Below are 19530 nucleotides of genomic sequence, written 5' to 3' on the forward strand. Positions count from 1 at the left end.
AATGGTAGAGATTTGAGAATATTTGTAGGCAACAGGGAGCAAACCAGAAGAGTTTGCTATTTCCTTCTCTAGCTCATTTTATAGATGAGGAAACTGAGGCAAACTGGATTAAGGGTCTTGCCCAGATTTATACAGTTTGTAAGTGTCTGAGGTCAGATTTTAACTCAGGAAGATGAGTTTTCCTGACTCCAGGCCTGGTGCTCTATCCCCTATGTCATCTAGATGCCTAATGAAAACATTTACACCTCATAAATTAGCAGTCATTACAAATTATTACTTGGTTTATTGCTTTGTTGATTTCTAGACTTTAAAAAGTTAATAATAGAAATTACATTTAAAATCTGTGTGTACATTTCCCCCTCAGAGAGCCTGGTTGTTAAACATTTATCATCACACCCCTGGATGTAGGTCATAGTTGGTACAATTGAGCAGATTCATTATTGGATGAATGGCCTCACTCAAGTATTGTGGATTAATAGACCAATGTCAAACTAGAATGATGTCTTTCATGAAGTGATACAGGAATCCATCCACAGTCTTGATTTTTATCATTGGCATTTGATTAAGATTTGGATGATAAGGCAGCTAGGTGTTGCAATGGATAAAGCACTGGCCCGGGATTTAGGAGGACCTGAGTTCAAGTCCAGCCTCAGACACTTAACACTTACTATCTGTGTGACCCTGGGCAAGTCACTTAACCCCAACTGCCTCACCAAAAAAAAAAAAAGATTTTGATGATATGACTTTCAAATCAGTATGTGATATGGATGCAGCAATACCACTACTTGGTCTATTTATGAAGATAATGAAGGAAAAAGGAAAAGAACCTAAATGTTGTAAAACATTTTAAAGCAGTTCTCTTTGTGGTGGCAAAGAATTGGAAACTGCAGGGATGTCCATCAATTAGGGAATGGCTGAATAAGTTGTGGTATATGATTGTGATGGAAAACTACTGTGGTATAAGAAATGATGAGCTCAATGATTTTGGAATAAACATAGGACTTGCATGAAATAATGAATAGTGAAATGAGCAGAACCAAGAGAACATTATGTACAGTAACAACAATATTATTCCAAGAATGACTTTGAATGAACAATTTTACACCTCTTTTTCTCTTCTACTTTGTGGAATTTTACTTCTCCTCTTCCTCCTCTTCATCATCTTCATCAATAATCATCACCATCTCATAAGAGTGTTTAATTTGGAATCATCCTTTAGATAGAGGCAGCACAAGGTGATTTCTGTGGTCCCTTCCAAGAGTGTGTGAATTTTGTTGTAATGAAAAAAGCTAGTATTCTCTTTCTTTCTGGAAGGAAAACACCAAATTCAAGGAAGCAAATACAAATTTGGAATGTTCTCCTATCTAATGATAGTTTTAGCTTCTTAGTAACTTGTTTTGTTTTCCTGTGCAGGAATTTTCCTATCTGGCTATTTAAAAAAATCTAGGAGATGTCCTATTCCATATTGGCAAATGATGGCTACTTTGGAAAGCTTTTCTCAATTGCATTTTTCCATTCTCCAAAGGGAGGTAAGCTCAGTTTTGTAAAGGAGCCTAACGATAGAAAGATGTTTCTGGGATTTATTGTAATTCAGTTGTTTCAGTCATGTACAACTCTTTGTGAGCTTGTGTGGGGTTTTCTTGGCAAAGATACTGGAGTGGCTTGCTATTTCCTTTTCCCTCGGTTTATAGATGAAGAAGTGAGGCAAACAGGGTTAAGTGACTTGCCCAGGTTTACACAGCTACTATGTATCTGAGGCTAGATTAATACTAACAATAATAATCATACTCTCCCTTTTGTCTTAGTTATTTAGAGATATTTTTCCTCCATTAGATTGTAAGTTCCTTGATTGGAAGGGTTTACTGGTACTTATGTGTTTCCTTAGGACCCAACACAAGGCTTTGCAGATAACAGATGCTTAATAAATATCTGTTGAATTAAAATTTTTGTCTGTTGAAGCAGAACATGTCTAATTCTTTTTGCACATGGCAAACTCTCAAAATACTTGCCTTGAGTGAGTTCTCTGTAAAATAGTATTTTAGGGAAATGTATGTTTGGCATTTGAACAATTTGGCCAACCCATTGGAGTTGTACTATCTGTAGTAGAGTTTAAATGCTTGGCAGTTCATCTTGAGAAAGGTCCTTATTGTCTGTTACCTTATCTTGGCCATGATTTTCAGTTCTTCAGATCTTCAAATGGAAGTGGTTCCATTTTCTGGAATGGTGCTGGTAGACTGTGCAGGGCCAACAGCCATGCAACAATGAAGTCAGCACCAAGATGGTCAGAACAAGGTCTCTTTGAAGATGTTTGATATTGATTGTGAAGCATAAAAGACAGTGGCCCAGGACTGCTGAGCTTGTTGTGCCTGCACCAAAGAAGGTGTGATGCTCTAAGACCAAAACATATTGCAGTAGCTCAAAAGAAATGTGAGGTGCAAATTTAGTGACATTCCAAATATTCAAATGGACTAGTTGTTCTTAACCTGTGGTGGAACCTTCTGAGCTCATATTGGTCTGATCAGCTATAGTCAGAGATACTGTATTTTGACCCAATATCGTGATGTCACTTTGGTCCCCTTTGAGTATGTAGCATTACAAGGAACAAACTTCAAAATATTTTAATATGGGGATACTTGACTAAAATTCTTCTCTATGCCTTCCTTTTTCAGTCTAAGTAGAAGCTCTACCTTTGAGCTATGTCATATGATCTTAGTTTTTTTTTGGGGGGCAGGGGGGCTTGGTTCTGTTGACTTTAGGTAAGGCACAGTGCCCTAGCACAGTGGAGTATACAAAGATAAACCAGATATTTCCTCCTGGAAGCATGTTTTGAAAAGGAGGTGCCTATCTAGCAGGGGACATGAGACACATAGAAATCAACATGATGCAGAGCAGAATACCTGAAGAAAAGACACATATATGTTGCTCTTGAAGCACAAAGGAAGGAGAGATCAGTTCTAACTAGGAAAACCAGGGAAGGTTTTATGAAGGAAGTGGCTTTGAATTGAACATTGATGCACATATATGATTCAGATAAGTAGAGAAGTTAATGTTCAATAATTTCAGTCGTGTCTGGTTCTTTGTGACTCCATTTGGTGTTTTCTTGGCCAAGGTGCTGGAGTGGTATGCCATTTCCTTCTCCAGCTTATTTTATAGATGAGGGAACTAAGGTAAACAGGGTTAAGTGACTTGACCAGGGTGATACATCTATTAAATGTCTGAGGCCAGGGGCAGCTAGGTGGTGCAGTGGATAGAGCACCGGCCCTGGATTCAGGAGTACCTGAGTTCAAATCCGGCTTCAGACACTTAACACTTACTAGCTGTGTGACCCTGGGCAAGTCACTTAACCCCAATTGCCTCACTAAAAAAAAAAATGTCTGAGGCCAGATTTTAACTCAGGAAGAGGAGCTAACTAGCTGCACTGGGAAAGTAGAGGGAGAGGAAACTGTAGGTGGAGATAGAGCATGGTGAGCAATGGGAGAGAGGTGGGAAAGAGCTTGTCTTGTTCTAGGAATGACAAGTAGTAAAAATGGATTAGAATTTGGTGTAACTAAGGAGAATTATGGAAAATAATCTTTTAAAACAGCTAGATTGTGGAAGGGCTTCATTAGGAACCCAAGGAGTTTGGGCTTTATTTTGTAGGTAATCAGGAATCATTGAAATTATTTGAGCAGGGGAATGATGATATCAGTGCTTTAGAAATTTTCCAGTGGATAAAGCACAGGCCCTGGAGTCAGGAGTACCTGAGTTCAAATTTGGCCTCAGACACTTGACACTTACTATCTGTGTGACCCTGGGCAAGTCACTTAACCCCAATCGCCTCACCAAAAAAAAAAAAAGAAATTTTCCTTTATCAGGAGTGTGTAAGTTGAATTTGAGTGGGGGGATCAGTTAAGAGGCTATTGCAATATCACAAGAAAGTACTTGTCCTAATGGAAAAGAGGAAATAACTGCAAATGCATTGAAAAACTATCATCAGTGATGGATATTTCTTTTGGGGAAGTGTGAGTCTAGGTTTAGGATGATAAGATTAGTTCTGATATGTTGGGTTTGGAGCATTCTCAGGCTCATTGAATAATATTTTTGCTATGTATAACTTTGTCTTACTGTTCTCTCTCTCTTTGTCTATCTCTTGTGAGTGAGATTTTCCCCATCCCTTAGTTATGAGATTTAAAGTGATTTAATTATAATAACAATCAGTATATTAACTGAAAATTGTGATTTATTATATTTAGATATCTTTAAATCTCTCTTCTTACTACTTAATAATGTCAGATGATATTTTCCAATGTCAAGCATTAAGTAATATCACAGGATACAATAGTCAGCAATACTATATTTTAGAAACCATGAGTGTTATGCTTGACCCAAGGGGGTCATGCAGCTCACTAGTGATATACTTGATTAGAAGGGGTCATGCAGCAGAATTATGACCCTGTTGCCACAAGAAGGATGATATGAGTATTGGAGAATGCTGACATTTGTCACGTAGGCAGTTTCAATATTTCCTAAGAATATGCTTTAATTTTAGATATTTTTAATTAATATTGTACAGAAGCATTCAAGATCTGGAGGGGTATAAAAATCTGTTCATTTTGTAACTCAGGGTCATTCAGGTCCAACCCCTGACTGACCGGCTTTATTGTGAGGCCTTCTCTCAATAAACCTATTTTCTATGGCTTGGAGACTTCGATGTTTCTGTTCCTCTCTCAGCCTTAGAAATTTTCCTGACACTCTGTCTCATCCCCCAACTATCAGCAATGTGTTCTTCTGATGCTTTATTTCATCATTTCTATGGAATTTTGAGGACTGAAGAATTGCATGGATTAAGATAAGGTTCTCTATACTTACACAGGTTTGTTTACTCTTGACCCGGTAAGAGGTTTTTTTCCCATCATGAGGCCAATTTTTTCACTTTGCATTCTGCATAAAATAGAGGAATAAATATCATGTAGGTAAGAAGCAGGTTACCATCTATATCTTCAAGCCATTGAAGCCAATATGCATCCTACTCTACCATATTGATTCCCAAAGAGTAATTTAAGCTGAATATGGTGAAAACTTCCAATATTTATATGGGCTTTTGCCAGAAAACTGCACCCTCACTTCATAGGGTGCAAATACCTTTTTGTGAAATAAAAATGCACATTCATATTAGATGCATTGAGATTAAATAGAAAAAATTAAAAACTCATTAAAAAACAGGAGTCTTTATTTGTTTTTTTTACATCACTGTCACTTTCCAATAATTTAGTCATCTCTCATTCCAATAATTTAGTCCTCCCCCATTCCAACAGAGATAGAGATAAGCAAAACAAACCAATACATTGACTGTGTCTCATAGTCTATGACATATTTCACACCTATTTCTCACTGTCTCTTTTATTGGATGAAGGTATGTTTCACTGCCTGTTAAGGCTGGTCATTGCATTGATTATCGCAGTGCCTGGCATATAGTAGTTGCTTAATAAATGTTTATTGACTGATGTCCTCAGTATCGTTTTCATTTAGAGCATTGTAGTAATTCTGTAAATTGTTCTATTGGTCTGCTTATTTTTCTTCATCTGAGTTCATTGGAGCCTTTCCAAGTTTCCCTCAGTTCTTTATGTTTGTTGTTTCTTTTAGCCCCAAAATATTCCATTATACTCATGTATCATCATTTGTCCAGACACTCCTTAATGGATACACAGCTGCTTATTTCTAGTTTTTGTTTTTGTTTTTTTTTTTGCTGCCATGAAAAGTACTGCAATAAGTATTTTCATATACATGAGATCTTTCACTTTGCCTTTGACTTTCTTTCCTAGGGGCATATTCCCAATAGTAGCATTACTAGATAAAAGGTGCATATAGTTTGGCTACTTTTTTGTATAGTTCCAAGTTGTTTTATAGAATGGATGGATAATTCACATTGCTCTAATAGTATAGTAGTGTTTCTGTCATTACTGTCTTTCCAAAAGCCATTTTCTGTCATTTTTGCCAATATGATGAGTGTGAGGTGAAACCTTTAAAGTTCTGATTTGCCTTTCAGTTATTGCCAGTAATTTGGAGGGTTCTTTCATATGGTTATTAATGGCTTGCATTTCTTTTCTTTTTTTTTGAAAACTGCCTGTTCATTTTCTTTGACCACTTATCTGCTAGGGGACATTAATTCTTTCTTGATGTCTAAGGCAGAGGTGTCAAACACATGGTCTTCATATGGTCCATAACACTCCTGAATGTCTCAAAAAACCAGATTAAGATGTAATGGGGAGGGGCAGCTAAGTGGCGCAGTGGATAGAGCACCGACCCTGGAGTCAGGAGTACCTGAGTTCAAATCGGGCCTCAGAAACTTAATACTTACTAGCTGTGTGACCCTGGGCAAGTCACTTAACCCCAACTGCCTCACTAAAAAAAAATGTAATGGGGAAATATTTAACAAAATAAATAAAAATACAATAAGGCAAATAATGTTACATGTGTAGATTAGTGGCTCCCATTCCTATTTCAGTTTGCACCATTGGTCTAAGGGTCACCCTAGCTTCAGTGATTAATCTTTTTTTTTTTTGGTAAGGCAATTGGGGTTAAGTGACTTGCCCAGGGTCACACAGCTAGTAAGTGTTAAGTGTCCGAGGCCAGATTTGAACTCAGGTCCTCCTGAATCCAAGGCCGGTGCTCTATCCACTGCGCCATCTAGCTGCCCCCTGTGATTAATCTTTTAAACTAGACAGGGAAGTTTGTGGTTATATTGAAAATATTATAGGCCATGGGAATAATGATGTTCTAGGGAATGTGGCATTTGGTGAGTCTGGATATTGTGAAAAGTTTCAGTGTTATAAATATTCTGTCCTTACTTTGTTCTGGCTTTGAAATTCAAAGCTACTTCCACTTGCCATGGGTTTACTTACAAAATAAAATATGTAGGAAGTGACCCAACGTTCTATCATGTCCCAACTCAGGAAGAAAAAACCATAGGTCATCCATAAATATAGAAATCCTAAGAACTAGAATCAGAGAAGCATAGGATTTGAAGCTGGAAAGAATCACAGTGAGCTTCTAGTCCACCTTCCCTATTTCACAAAATCCCCTAGTACTGAGTGTATCCAAGGTCACACAGTAGGTAGCAGAGCAGAGCAGAGATTCAAATTTATGTTCTCTGACCCCAGAGGTAGGGCTATCTCCTGCTGCTGTTGTTTTTCAGCCCAGATCATGGTGGTTAGAGCACCTAAAATTTTTACACGTCTAACTTTCAGTATTTGCTTTAAAATTCATGGTTGTGTAAAAGCTCAATTGGATTTTTAGATCTCAGTAATAATAGATTCTAACAGCAATTTCAGTTTCTTTTCTTACATCAGACAGAACAAGGCATAACTTGAGAATCAGTGTGAGTTTATATCAGTACTTGGGAGTGAATGTGGGTGGAGGATTAAGCCTGTAATTTTTAATACAAACTTTCTGCCTTTCTTTTGATTCCCCCCTCACATCTTCTTGGAGCCCTTTCAAAAATAACATTTTATTTCAGATGAAGTTTCTTTATTTTATGTGGCCTATATTTTTCTGAAGGGCTGCTCATTTTTACTGTAAGCTTCTTCATGGTTAAAGAATATGTTAGTGGTGAGAATATTTTAATCCATGAGCAAGAAAAAATATGTATTTCCTGTACAAATAAAAAAAATCTGATAGGCAGAAAGAAACCAAAAGCAAAGTAAAAGCTTTGACATTTTACCTGAAGTCTTTACTACACTGTCATATTTCTGAGGTAATATTTGTAAATCACTTAGCACAGTGACTTGCACATGATAGGTGCTTAATAAATTCTTGTTCCTTTCCCCTTATATAGGTAGTACTGGGTCTAGGAAGGCTAAGTCTGCATAGTTGATTGGTCCAAATACATGGCTAAAGCAATAGTCACTTCAGTCAAAAAAAAAGTCACTTCATTGACTGTTCACAGGGCTAGTCACTTAATAATACCTAGACCAAACAAGCAGTTAATTAAGTATTTATTTTGCTATAATCCTTCTACCAATGCCAGCAACAAATTGAATCTTGCTATCCTGGTCACTGTAGATGATCAATTCAGATTATTCTTTTTCTTTAGGTATCTAGAACAATTAGGCTGTATTCTTTTATTTATTTTTTATTTTTATTTTTTGCAGGGAATGAAATCCTTAGAGCCACAAGGATGCAAATAGACTTTTTTTTTGCAGGACAACTGAGGCCAGATTTGAACTCAGGTCCTTCTGACTCCAGGGCTGGTGCTTTATCCCTTTTATTTATTTTTTTTAAACATGAATATCTAGATTATTATGAATGGATAGATTTGACATACTTTTGAATGTCTAAGAAATCAGAACAAAAGACCAACCTACAGACCACAATAAAAAAAGAAGTGACTTCACTGGAATAAAAGTTTTGGTTAAATATGAATTCTTCAGACAATGTTAGGAGTTTTCATGGTAGAAAAGTCTTTTCAGTAGCATCCACATAGTGCAACTAATAGGACTCAGAGGATCATGGGATTTAGAGCTTAGAAGAGACCCTAGAAATCATCTAATCAGAGTCTAATAGGATTTAGAGTTAGAAGGGGCTGTAGAGTTTAGTATAATTCACTCATTTTGCTGATAGGGAAACTGAGACTGCCAGAAGTGACCTATACAATAGACCCTACAAGTAGTGAGCAACAGAGCTAGGATTTACTTGAGAGGGCACTGATATCACTCACAATGATCCAGCAGTGTAGAAATGGCAAAACTTAGCTCCTATCTACTTAAAAAGAAAGAATCATTAAAATGGGAATCTGCCAAATGGTGGACTAGGGTTATAGGATTATAGATTTACAGCTGGAAGGGTCCTTAGAGGCCAATTACTCCAACTCCTTCATCTTATAGATGGGGAAACTAAGACCCAGGTTAAGAAGGTAAAATGAGATATTTGTAAATTACTTTGTAAACCATAAAGGCTTATATATGTATATGTTGTTGTTGTCATCAATGTCCAGTTGTTGTCACCACCACCACCATTATTTATTTAGAATCATATAGAAAGAAAACAGAACCAGGATTCAAATCTCGGGCCTTTGATTCCAAAATCTGTACTCTTTCAAATGGGCCTTAGGGGCCCATTTGAAAACAGAGGACTGTTTCCTTTCCTTCTCTCTTCACCTCACTCCCAAGAGGTGACCTTTTGAATAGAGTCCTAGAATTGATGTCATTGGATCTCTTTCTTTATCACCACTCCTACCCCATGGGGCTATTTCACCAACCCCTCTTTTCCTCTCCCTCAATTGTAAATATTCTGCCACCTGGGCAAGAAATGCGAGTTATACCTCTTATTTTTATCTCTGTGTTTCTACATGTATATGTGAGTGTGTGCATGTGCCTGTATTGTAGTGTCTCTGTGTTTCTATGTTTGCATGGTGTTTTCAGAGCCATTTTTGCCAAGTGGCCTCTTCTTCCCACATCCCAGATGGTTCCTATGACATTTTTTTCCTTTTGAAGAATGCTCGCAAGTCAGAAAACTTCATTTGCCAATAACCAGAATGTTGCCAGCAGCTGGGAGGTAGTGTCTCTTTCTCTATAATATCCTTCCCCTGCCTGCCACCGACAGATGCACCTCAATATGGCATGACTGCTTTACAGAGCTATAACTAGCATTTATGGCATTCAGGGTGAGCATTCTTAGTAGTATCCTTCAATGAGCTTTTTGAGATCAATTCTCTGTGTGTGTGTATGGTATGCTGTACCTCAGGGAAAGACCTTGGCCATTGCACAGGTCTTTCTAGGGTAAGAACTCCAGGATCCTGGAAGCTATTGATCAGTGATAGAGAAAGGTGGAGTAAGGCCAAGGAAGAACTCACAAGAGGTACAGGGATGGGGGAAGGAGTGTTTGTTAACTTCTTACTTAAAAAAAAATTTTTTTTAAGTGAGGCAATTGGGGTTAAGTGACTTGCCCAAGGTCACACAGCTAGTAAGTGTTAAGTTTCTGAGGCCGGATTTGAACTCAGGTACTCCTGACTCCAGGGTCGGTGCTATATCCACTGCGCCACCTAACTGCCCCTTAACTTCTTATTTTAACTAATTATTTTTTAGTGTGCCGTAGTGAATGGAGAGCCAGTCTCAGAATCAAGAAGACTTGGATGCAAATCTTGCCTTTGATACATCCTGGCTGTTATCTTGGGCCTGTTACTGCCCACTGGTAACTCCCTAAGGTTAAAAATGTTAAAACAGTTACATTGGTAGAGAAAGTTTATTTATTAGAGGTCTTTATACTGATCACAGGTCTAGAAAAAATTCTTACTAAGTACCCACTGCCCCCTAAATTTTATCAAAGTACCTTCAAAACCTTGGGACACAGGCCTGGCCATACTAACCTAGTTAAGGCTCTGCTGATTTAGCAGTTTAAAATGAATGAATGAAAAATCATTGTTGATCACTTATTATGCGGACTGTGGGTTCCAAGATTTAAGAAGAGGCAGTCCTCAACGAACTTACATTCTAATAGATGGCAATATATATGGGGAAAGGTAACTAGAGAAAAGAGTTGTGTTAAGTAGTGTAGGGACCAATTTTTAATTTGGGAGTGTTAGCTGGGCGGCTCACTGCAATATTGGGGCAAGGAAGGAGACTGACAGCCTCCCTCAAGACAGAGCAGGATTTATTTAACAAGAACAAACTTAAAAAAAAACAACACACACACACACACACACACACACAAACAGGATCAGTAGGATTAAGGGAAAGGAAATAAAATGGGGAAAGGGAAATAATACAACCTGAATCACACCACCACCCAGGAATCAGCTGAGAACACACAGCAGCATCCTGTCTCCTTCCAGCTTTAAGCTAGAATGGTGAAAAACCACCCTTCTTCCCAGCAGACCCCAGGCTGACCATGCACAGCCCCAAGCCAATTGGCTGGCCACTCTGACAGTCACATAATTTTGCCAGGCCCGTGTAGGCTTTGGCAAGTGGTGATGACGTGAGATGCCAGGGCCATGGCAACGGCTATAACCAGTGGGTGGAGCACCATGCAGTTTGCAGAGGTGCTGTGGAAGCCCCAGGCCAGTGCGTGCACCAGGGTTTTTAAAATTCTAGCCAAAAGATGGGGTCATAAAAACCTCATATAACAATTAATTCTTTTTTTTTTTTTTTTTTTGGTGAGGCAATTGGAGTTAAGTGACTTGTCCGGGGTCACACAGATAGTAAGTGTTAAGTGTCTAAGGTTGGATTTGAACTCAGGCCCTCCTGAATCCAGGGCCAGTGCTCTATCCACTGCACCACCTAGCTGCCCCAACAATTAATTCTTTATAATATTTAGAATAGCAAGAAAACTATTAGCCTATTGAAGGGATTAGACTGAAAGCAAATTTGAAATATATTTTTCTGCACTGATTGAAATAGTTCTGCCTCCATTCTGCCCAGACTCATTAGCTGCCCTCTGATCATAAATTGGCATGCTTAGAACATTTTTCGACTGTGAGGAAGCATTCACCCAGGGCATACAGAAAGCAGAATCATTTCAAAGGGTGGTGATTTTCCCACTTGGAAATCATGCCAAAATGTTTTCAAATGATGGATTTCACCAAGACTAGTCTAATACTGATTGTCTTAATTCATTCCAAGGCCCTCTGCTGCCTCCCCCAACCCCCTCTTTCCCCTGCCCAAATAAACAGGGCATTCTCATCATGCAACTAACTTGGCCTAGTTTTGTGACATAAGTTTTGATTATTGCTTGCTATTCAAATTTCACATGGCTAAAGTCTAACTACTTACTATACCCTTTTAGCATAGGAACAGATATATCCAAGATCATTAATATACTTATTTATCTTAGCTCTCAGATTTAATGTATGATTATCATATTGAAGTTGGCCTGAAAATGCTTATCCTTGCTTAAAGAATTAGCAAAGAGATCAGGTCATTTTTAGACTAGGAATCCACCCCCACACATACACACACTCGGCCAGGGGTATTGATTATACTTCTGTTTGGAGGTTATTAATTGGTGCTTTTATGTCACTTGAAAGTGAACATTTTCAAAGAGAAAAATATAGATTTTTGTAGTATTGATTTTCAAGATCCTCTGAATAATCGGTGCTGAAGGATTCTACATTGTGCTAAGAAGCAACCTATGAAGACTTCACAAAACAGGATAAGCTGCTTGAGGAATATGTCAGTGAAACCAACTTTATGTCGTATATATTATGTATGCTATAATGCTAAAAAGCAATTTAGATAGAGGTGCCAGGGCCATGGGATTGAGATCAGGAAGAACTGAGTTCATATTCTATCTTGGGCTCTTTCTAATTTTGTGACCTTGGGCAAGTCATTCAACCACTAAGCACCTCAGGCCACTTTTCCAGATTTTTCTACCAAATCTTAGATCAGAGTTGCTGTTGGCCACTATGGAGGGAGTACCTCACACTGACAAATTCACAGCTTCTAGATTATTTTTGTTCTTTTTGTTCAGTCATTTTAGTTTTGTCTGACTCTTCATCACCCCACTGGGGTTTTCTTGGCAAAAATAATGGAGTGGTTTTCTATTTTCTTTTCCAGCTCATTTTACAGATGAGGAAACTGAGACAAACAGGGTTAAGTGGCTTGGCTAAAGTCAAACAGCTAGTGAGTGTCTGAGTCCAGTCTTGAACTCAGGTCTTCCGGACTCTAGGCCTAGAAATTATTCGGTTGTGCCACCTTGCTGCTCTTAAAGATTCTCTTTAAGCAATTATCTTAAGGCTGGGAATTCCCCAAACCTGGGAAAAATGATTTATTTAAGTAGACTTGGTTTCTGATTTTTAAGCTTAGCTTGAGTTGAACCAATAACTCGTAACCAAGGGCACACAGAAAGAAAGACAAAGGTGATATGTGAAGAAACTTATGGATTTCCCTAAATCAAACTAATCCATGATTTTAAAACTGACCACAATTTTATCAAGTTCACAGAAGGGGATTTGCCCATCTGCCTTTCCAGATAGCTGAACTGCATTAATTTACAGGTCTACTCATATTTAGATCAAACATTATAGTTAGTGAATCACTGTAGTGAGGCAGAATTTGAGAGGATTTTCACAGTATATACTAAATGTGGGAAAAATAGTTCAGTCTGGTCCTAATTTAATTATTTGGACAGGCATTTGAATTTTGGGGCTTCTGTTCCACTTAACATTAATGCACCCTATAATACCATCTAATTAATCACGAATATCAAAGAATAGCCAGGGTGTTCTTTGTGGTGAGAAGAATCACAAATTCAGTAAATGTTAGGATCTTATAGATAATCTAGTCCAGTAATCTCATTTACAGTTAAGGAACCTGAGGCTCAGAGAGGGGAAGTGATTTTCCTAAGGTTATCTATCTAGTTAATGGCAGGTGCTAAACATAATATAGTGAACTGATGGCATCTATAGGTTGCATCTCCTTGTACAAATGAAATACAGTTAGAAAGAAGTGACATCACTAGGAGTAGTCACTTCGATTAGACAAATAGAACATGGCTACTTCCTATGGCATAGTTGTTTTAGGTTATTGGCTTATATTCTAGCATCTCAGTTATGAGATTGTGGTGCAACAGAGAAGGAACAGTTTCATCATTTGTTCAATAAGAATTTGTAAAGTACTTACTGTGTTGTGCTAGGAATACAAAAAATAAAAACACTAGAAGAACTGTATATACTGCAGGGTCAAGATTATAAAAATGAACCGTTTTGAGGACTTCCATAAACTGATGAAGTTTGAAATGAGTGCCGCTAGCAAAACACAATTTACACAATAAAAACAAGCAACTATGAAAGCTGTAAGAACCATGATCAGTCCATTGACCATTTATGATTCCAGAGGACTGATGATGAAACATGCCATCCATTACAGAAAGTTTACAGACTTAGGGTACAAAATGAGACAAAAATATATCCATAAACACACACATATATCTACATATATCTAGATATATATGTGTATGTATATGTTTATACATATACTCATATATATGTGTGTGTGTATGTATGTGTATATATATATGTATATATATACACACACACACATACACACATACACACAGCCGCTAAGGAAAATTGTGGTTTTTTTGACCATGCATATTTATTATGAAAAATTTCCCCCTCCCCCCAGTGAAGTAAGGGAAGGAAGGAGAGAAAATAGATTTCTATAAATTAAGGAAAAAACTCTAAGAAGGGGTGGGCCTAAAAATGTGGAATATTGCATGTGCTTTTAGATAAGGTCACTTATTAGTTTTACTTAACTATTTTACTTTGTTACTAGAGATCTCTCACAATGTGTGTGAGATCTCTAAATGTAATGTAAAGACAAAACACATCAAGAAAACTTTAAAAAATTTTAAAAAGATAAAAACTAAAACAGTTCTTACCCTTAAAAAAACTTACATATTGGGGGGATGTAAAATGCATAGATAAAAAATTGAAATGGTGCTTGTTGTCTTTTGTTCTCAAAGAGGACCAAACTTATGTTGGGGTCAAGGCACGCTGTGTCCAACTGTGGCTGACCAATATGAGTTTGGGAGTCTCTACCACAGGTTGGGCACAAATAGTTTATATGAACATTTGGAGTGGAGATGTCTCTAAATTTGTGCATCTCTTGTTTCTTTTGACCTACTTCAGAAAATTGAATACAAAATAATTTTGGAGCTATACCACTAGTAATTGAAGGTATTCTAACAGAATTTTTATAGAAGGTAGCATCTGAGCTGAAGTTTAGGAGTTAGGGGTTCAAAGAGGAGGGAGTGCATTTCAAGTACTAGAACAGACAGTCTGTTCAAAGACACAGAGATAGGATATGGAATGATGTATAAAGGGGTAGTAAAGAGGCTAGTTTGACTGGAATGTGGAATGTGTAAGGGAGAGTAATAATGTGCAATAAGCCTGGAAAAGCAGGCTGGAGCCAGGTTATGTTTGGCTTTAAAAGCCAAATGGAGGAGTTTGTATCAGCTGGGGAGTGACATGGTCCTACATGCATTTTAGGAATATTGTTTTGAAAGTTTTGTGGAGAGTAAATTTTAAGGGGAGAAATTTGAATGGGGATTAGTTAGGGGGCTATTGTAATAATCAGAGGTGATGAAGACATGGATTGGTATGATGACTCTGTGAGTGAAGAGAAGATGTGAGATATATTATGGAGGTACAATGAATGAGACTTAGCAACTGATTGACCATAAGGGAAGAGGGAGATGAAGAGTTGATAACTCTAAGATTGTGATTCTGGGCGGCTTGAAGACTGGTGCCCTTAACAGTAAAGGGAAGTTAGGAAGAGTGGAGGGTTTGGGGGTGTTAAGGGCTAAAATTCTAGCTAAACTGTCTAAAATATTTAATGAGTGGTCGCCAATAAATTATAAGCTTTAGCAAGAGTTAGACTTTTAAGCATTTATTAAGGAGAATAAGAATTTGGTAAAGAGAGAGAAAGGCCTAGATTCCTATCTATTAAAGGGAGAGCACATTTCTAGCTCCGCTCTCCACCAGAGTCCAGAGGAAAGAGCCCCAGAGTCAGCGCCAGTCTCTTCCTTCCTCCTCCCACTAGCCCGCGTCACTTCCTGACTCCTGGTCTTGCCCTCAAAGACCTTCCCTTCATGGCCAGAACTCTTCTACAGTAAGTATCCAGCAGGTGGCGTTATTCCAATCGTTACAGTCCCCCCTGTTGTTCCTCAAGAAACAAAATGTTTCCTTGACGGAACAGTAAAAACAATATAACTATTGCTAACTAATAATATGTGAACAACAATATAGAAAAGGAAGAGAGGAAAGTTTTGTCCAGAGGGCCGATTTTTTTTTTTGTCCTCATGAACCGACGCTTTGACATTAGTCTTGCAAAGGGAGGGCCTCTGCAGAGAATACATGTTACAGATGGTGTATATTATAACAGAAAGAGAAAAAAAAACAACAAAAACAACAAATCAAAACTGTTCATTTAAAGTCTCTGAAAGTCTTTTCTCAGATGTCCTCTAGGTGTAGTCGTGGAATGGAAGTCTTTTCAGGGGTTGATGTGTGGATGCTGGTAATCAGCCAGGAAAATTTCCTACAAAATTGAGCTTAACACAACTTTAAAATAGCTTTGTCAATAATCAAATCAAACAATGAAAGTTCTCAAAAACATGTCTAAGGGAATTCAGAATCTTAGTTGTTACACATGAAACATATAATAAAACAAAAATTGAACCATTCTTTAAAATTATAATATTACTATAGTCCCCCCTTATGGAGGGTAATTGAGAAGACAATTGCTGCGATATTAATTTTTAAAAATAATTTTTATCTTTGTTTCATCACTTTTTGCATCATCTGCCTAATTATCCTCATGCCATTATGAGAAATTAGAAAATCTAATATAATTGGTAACAGGTGTCAAGGCCAAATTCAACACTGTATTTATCATGACATCTGAGATAATTATGGGGGTTACCATAAAAGAACAGAGAAATGATGGGATATGAGCATTCCCACACTTGAGCAATATGTACTGCCCATACAGTATGCCAGGCTTAAAATAGGTGGATGGAATATATGTCCATGCCACCGAACATATTGGAAGAAACTGAGTCAGACTTAATCAGATGCATGGGATTGAGATGTCCATGGCATCAGGCATATAGGAGGGAGCATAGAAGCCAGGTGTAGGAGTGAGATGGGTGGGATGAATACTTCCAGCCATCTGTACAATATTGTGGGGAAAAATAAAATAAAATATTAAACCAAGAGAATCCAACCTCAACATTAGTCAAAAGCCGTTCCCTCGGCCATACCTCGACTTCATGCATGTCTCCCCTCATGTGACAGTTCAGTGTCTGCTCTTGCATGTATTCCTCTTGTGATTGGATGGCATCTTGGCCAACTGGCATCTGATAACTCAGAATAAAGGCAATTAATGTCTTAAATGATAAGTTCCCATAATTCAAGTCTCATATGGATTTAAAATTGAGGATAATAAATGATTGCAAAAAATGTGAATACATCTTGACTCAGAACACAATATATAATTACGCAACAATTTCAAATAATACCCATTTTTTTTACTTAGTATACAATTACTTTTGTGAAAAATCAGAACATATTTAAATACAAGTTAAAGCACAACAGAATCTCAAAGAAAACTTTTTTTTTTTGAAAAAAGAAAACTTTTACAAATGTTCCCCTCTTTTTTTTTTTTTTGAATATGCTTATCAAAAATAATACTTCTTTACACTTGCCATGGCAACCAATTTGCCAGGGAAATGCTTCAAAGAGTTTGATCAAATAATCAGTTGAGAAAAAATAACAAAAACAAACAACTCAGAATATGGGAGCACAATACTCCTAGAATTAACATTGTATTATGAAATCAAAACCATCTCTCAATTTTTTTAAATTAGATAAATGAATAGAAGAAAATACACATGGAACAATAAAAAAACAGTGAAATTCAAACTAAGGAAATCTAAATGAGCATGAATTTAATATTAATGAGTATTATGAAATATAAACTTGATCACATGACTATAAAAAGCTTTTACAAATATTCTCCTTGTTTTAAAAACTAAGTATAAAACACAACCTCAAAAGCATGAAAATCTCTATGAAAATAAACCCATACCATTAATTTCAAAATGTATATGTAATAGCATAGAAATCCTATGTAACCTCTGAACTGATACTGTTAATAATCTTAGTGAATTCAGAACACTCTTGATTCCGATATCTAAAATCCCCAATACTCATATCAATACCTTGCTGCTTACTTCTACATTTCTGTAAAATATATACCCTTCCATGGCAAAAGAGGCAGAGTCTTGAACTATGTTGATTGTCATTCTTATTCAGCTTAAGTTTTTCTTCTTTAACCCCTCTATATTGTCTGTCAGTCTTTCCACCATACAAATGCTTTATAAGATTACTAATTAAAGACAAAAGCAGGTTAGCAAAATTATGAACAAAACGAGCATATCTGGAATTTAAAGAGTTTTCTAAGATTGTCTCAAAAGCACAGCCAGGCCAGGGAAGGGCTGAGCCTGAAGCTGCAAATGCAGGTAGAAAAAGTTGAGCATGTGCATCAGATCTCTGGACTTCCCAGGCAGGGGAAGCTATGGGCTTGGCCATAGGAGGAGTAGAGGGTGGGGTCTGGAGAGGAGGGGAGGGACTAGAGCAATTTGAATGAGACTTGATTTTGAACTCAGGCCTGGATTCCTCATCCCCCACTTTGCCTCCAGGTGCTAGGGGATTAAAAGCTTCTAGAGGGTGGGTCATTGCCTCCAGGCATGCAAAATTAGAGCAACAATTAGTGTTAGAATTGGGAAAAGCTGCAGGAATCTCTTCAGGTTTCTCTGAAAAAGCATGGTTGGGAGAGGGAGAGATATTTCCTTGTGTGAGTAAGTTGCTGGCTCTTTTAACAAAAATAAAAAGAAAAATAGAAAATCCACAAAAACAAAGCATTAACATGATCTTATCTCCCATTTGTCTGGTTAAACAGACTAAAATCAAAAATAGGGTAATTAGGGAGTTTAAAAGGTCCATTCGAAAAAATTTAAAGGGAAAACACAGCCAGTGCGCCAGTACTTAGCAGTTTAAAGGGTGGGGGGAAATTTCTTACCCAACCGGAAGATCAGAAGTGAGGTTCAGCTTTCCTCTTCGTGGTCAGCCATCTGTTAAGGGCTAAAATTCTAGCTAAACTGTCTAAAATATTTAATGAGTGGTCGCCAATAAATTATAAGCTTTAGCAAGAGTTAGACTTTTAAGCATTTATTAAGGAGAATAAGAATTTGGTAAAGAGAGAGAAAGGCCTAGATTCCTATCTATTAAAGGGAGAGCACATTTCTAGCTCCGCTCTCCACCAGAGTCCAGAGGAAAGAGCCCCAGAGTCAGCACCAGTCTCTTCCTTCCTCCTCCCACTAGCCCGCGTCACTTCCTGACTCCTGGTCTTGCCCTCAAAGACCTTCCCTTCATGGCCAGAACTCTTCTACAGTAAGTATCCAGCAGGTGGCGTTATTCCAATCGTTACAGGGGGAAAGGTCATGAATTCTGTTTTGGCTATGTTGAACTTGAGAGTCCTTTGGGACTTCTAGTTGAAAATGTCCTAAAGGTCATTGGTGACATGGGAAAAGAGTTCAGGAGAGAAACTGAACTATATCTGGGATACATCTGCATAAAGAAGGTAAATAAGCCCCTGGAAAGTGATGAAATAACAAAGAAAACAAGGTTAGTAGAAATCTTAAGACCTTAGTGGCAGGTAGAGAATATGTAAGTAGTATAACTTTGGTAAAATGGAAAGTACACTTGGAATCAGAAGAGGTAGAATTGAATACTGGGGGCAGCTAGGTGGCGCAGTGGATAAAGCACCGGCCCTGGAGTCAGGAGTACCTGAGTTCAAATCCGGCCTCAGACACTTGACACTTACTAGCTGTGTGACCCTGGGCAAGTCACTTAACCCCAATTGCCTCACTAAAAAAAAAAAAAAAAAAAAAAAAAGAATTGAATATTGGTTCTGCTAATTTCTAGTCATATGGTCTTGAACAAGTCTTTTTTTCTGTCCTTATCCTATCTCACATCCATAAAATGGGCATAATAAT

General features: G+C 37.6%; 1 protein-coding gene across 2 annotated transcripts in view; it reads left to right on the forward strand.

Annotated features, from left to right (window-relative positions):
- Window positions 1–19530, forward strand: part of SYT16 (synaptotagmin 16) — a 312116-nt gene that overhangs the window by 195492 nt on the left and 97094 nt on the right. The window lies entirely within an intron of this gene.

The sequence above is a fragment of the Dromiciops gliroides genome, chromosome 2 (assembly GCF_019393635.1).
Source record: "Dromiciops gliroides isolate mDroGli1 chromosome 2, mDroGli1.pri, whole genome shotgun sequence".
Classification (NCBI taxonomy): Eukaryota; Metazoa; Chordata; class Mammalia; order Microbiotheria; family Microbiotheriidae; genus Dromiciops; species Dromiciops gliroides.